Here is a 3,587-nt window from a genome sequence, read left to right as displayed (position 1 = left end):
TTTTTTTTAATAATTGGCTATTCTAAAAGCATTTGTTTTAATTTCCACAGATTGGTGAGTTTTCTAATTTTCCTTCTGTAATTGGATCGCTTACCTCAGAGAATGTAATTTATAGTTTATCTTTTTAAGTCTATTGCAGCTTAATTGGTTGCCTACTAGATGGTCTGTCATGAAAAATATTCTGTATGTAAGCTGCTGTTATTAGAACAGGTAATGCTCTACATATATCTGTTAGATCTAGTTAGTTTATTCTGCATTCTTTTACTGTGTTTCCTTACTAATCTAGTGATTCTTTTTTTTTTTTTTTGGTGGAACCAGGGATTGAACTCAGGCCCTTGCGCTTGCCAGGCAAACACTTATTCTACTGAGCTATCTCCCCAGCCTCTAATCTAGTGATTCTATCCATAATTGAGAGTGGGTTATCAAAGTCGTCAATTGTTATAGGAATATTTCTCCCTTACATTGTGTCAGTTTTTGTTTTAAGCGTTTTGTATACATGCTGCTGAAGTGAGCACGGCTTCAAACATTTTGATAGTCTATTAACAGGTATAAATCTTTGTATTTGTTATGTCGTCTTGCTGTGTTAAACTTTTTATAAATATTTAACTGCCATAGGCTAGGGATATAGAGTACTTGCCTGGCACGACCAAAATAAAAATTAATGTCCACTTTTTCTCTCATGACTTGATTTTCTTTTCTAGTTCCTTGTTAGGTTTTCTACCTCTATCAAAATAATAGTTTCTATTTTTTTGATAACAGAACTCAAACTCAGAACCTCATGCTTGCCAGACAGGTACTATGTCACTGAGCTATCCCCAGCCCTGATAGTTTCATTTTGCTCAGGGATTATTCACTTGACTTTCCCATCATCTTTAGTAATTTAAGACATTTACATTAAAATCCTTGTCTAGTCCAGTGGTGGCAAACCCATGACGCATGTGCTGCAGTGGGCTTTTTGTAGCTCTGAAAGATTAGCTATTACTGGTCTAATACGTTTGCCTTGAGGTTTTATTTAGAGGTAGTTTCTATTGATATTTTTCCAATTTCAGTAGGCCATAATTTCCTATTTCTTTATATACTAAGTGATTTTTGTTGAACACTTGAACATTTGCATTTAATAGTGATTGTTCTTAGAGTTTGTGTTTTAATTGTTATAGAATATCTTTCTGACAATGACCAGTGTGAAATGTAAACTTAATCTCTCCTCGTGTCTTTTTGTGAGCCTGAACTTTCATCTCTGCCTGCTGATTTGTATTTTCCTCTTCCATATCTATTAGTGGGGGTTTTGTGAGGAAGAGGATAGTTTGGTTTGGCTTGGTTTTGTTTCACCAATGCCAGCAATCAAACCCAGCACTTTGTATATGCTAAACAAGTACTTTACCACTAAGCTTTATATAAAATCCCGATGTGCCTTTTTAAAGGCACTGACCCTTTAAAAGAAAAAAAAAAAAAAGCTCAAAAGGACAAGGGTGGGAGCTACTTCCTCTATGTAAACATTCTAGGAGAAGCAGTGATTCGTTATCACAATACACATACTAGTGTTCATTATTTTTCTGCTGCCTCCTACAAATTATGTGAAGGCTGCTTCAGGATACACATAGCTGCCCACCATGGGGCCCCAGGAGTTGAGAACCGTAGCTGCCACTACGCTAAGAGTTGAAACAAATGTCAGGAATTTGCCTACCAAATTTCCTAATGTTGGGATATGTCAAGTTTTAACTCTTGAATACTATGACCATCCTTGTAACTCTTAAATAGTACTTTGTTCACACATATATGATGATAGGCTAAGACTTTTTTTACCTCATGCTAAGCACATACCCACTGAGCTGTATTTTAGTCTCTGTTTACTAAGAACTAATTTATTTATTCCTGTTTGTCAGAGTAAGAGTCAAAGGTGGGTCATACTTCACCCAAGTATGTGAGAACAACTATTATCTTACATTATATTTCATTATACTTGTTTATCATACTCACTTCATTGTACTTACATTATATTTGTTTTTTTTAATATTTTTCCAGTCTGATATATGAGAAATATTTCCTTATTTGTTTAGTATTTTGTCTTTATTATAGTTATTTCCTGAGTTTAAATTTCCTGCTGTATATGGAGTCCACCAAAAAATGTATACATACTTCAGGAAAAGAAAAATTTATATGCATATTTTAATTCTAAATTTATTGAGGTCGAATGAGATTAATACAAGTTATCTTTGGCCTCTCCAGTTCTTTTTTTTTTTAAACAATGACTGTGCTTTTTTTTATTTATTTATTTTTACATTTATTTATTGGGTGGGTGGGTGGCCAGCTCAGCCCACCTGGGGGCGGGGCAGGCTGGCATGTGGTGCTGGGGGATCGAACTGCAGTCCCTGTGCTTTGCCGAGCTTGTTCCAAGTAGGTGCTTTAGACCACTGAGCCATCTCTCCAGCCCTGGCCTCTACAATTCTAAGAAGAGCTCAAAGTGGTGGTCATTAGCTTCCAAATATTTGTTAGTATGACAAACTGCTGCTTGGGTAGCCTTGACCATTCAGATTGTTGCACATGCATTTTTAATTTCTAGGGGCTGGCAGTGTAGTGGGGTTTCTGTGATATATGACATCCTCTACCATCCACTATACAAGGGTGATGCTATTTTTCTTATCCTGAAATGTATATACATTTTCTTGCTGAAATCTGTATTTGTTCAGTATATTTAGTGAATTCCCTCTTAATATTCTGTCACTTGTTTGGGCATTTTTACTTTTATCTGTGTTTGACTTGTGATTATTATCAATTGACTAAAGAATGTCTTGACCTAGGTTTTGCTTTGTATTTATTTTTTGTTTAAGCTTTTTATTTTGGAGTAATTATACATTGACAGAAAGATTACAAAGCTAATAAAGAGAGTTCCTGCATACCATGTACCCAACATCTAATGTTAACATTTTATATAACTAGCACATTTGTCAAAACTAAGAACTGTCATCAGTACTATAGGTATTTGCTTTTGCTAGTTTTTCTGTGCATGTTTCTTTGCATTCCAGGATCCAATTTAAGATACATTACATTTAGTTTTGTTTATTTAGAGTATTTCTTAGACAGTCTTTCTGTGTAGTCCAAGCTGGCCTTGAATCCGTGGTGATCCTCCTACCTCATTCTCCCAAATGCTGGAATATAACCATATGCCACCATATCTGGATTGTTTTGTTTTGTGTTTTATTTTGTTGTTTTTGAAATGGAATCATGGTATATTACCTTGCTGGTCTCAAATTTACCATCCTCCTGCCTCAGCCTCCTAAATACCTGGGATTACAGACATGTTCCACTGTTATCTGCCTTGTTTTGAATTTTAAATTAATATACTCACCTATTACAAACAACAGTAATAGAATTACTGACTTTCTATAAAGTGCGCACCTTTTATAATATTCCTTGCACTTGGTTCTAGCTCATCTTCTGTGAATTATGTCCATGGCTTAGACTTCATAAAAATTTTGAATATTTGTTTTTGATTCTCTGAGATTTTAAGAGCAAGATGAAAGCTTTGTGCTTTGGCATATGGTTCTTATCATAAATTCTTTTTTTTTTTTTTTTTTTTTTTTTTTTTT

General features: G+C 34.6%; 1 protein-coding gene across 2 annotated transcripts in view; it reads left to right on the top strand.

The window, feature by feature from the left end:
• Tex15 (testis expressed 15, meiosis and synapsis associated) overlaps positions 1-3,587 on the top strand; it is a 71,567-nt gene that overhangs the window by 40,282 nt on the left and 27,698 nt on the right. The gene's annotated exons all lie outside the window — the stretch shown is intronic.

The sequence above is a fragment of the Octodon degus genome, unplaced genomic scaffold (genome assembly GCF_000260255.1).
Source record: "Octodon degus isolate 3935 unplaced genomic scaffold, OctDeg1.0 scaffold00053, whole genome shotgun sequence".
Taxonomy (NCBI): Eukaryota; Metazoa; Chordata; class Mammalia; order Rodentia; family Octodontidae; genus Octodon; species Octodon degus.
The sequence above is the reverse complement of the archived record's forward strand: the minus strand, read 5'-3'. Positions and strand labels throughout refer to the sequence as shown.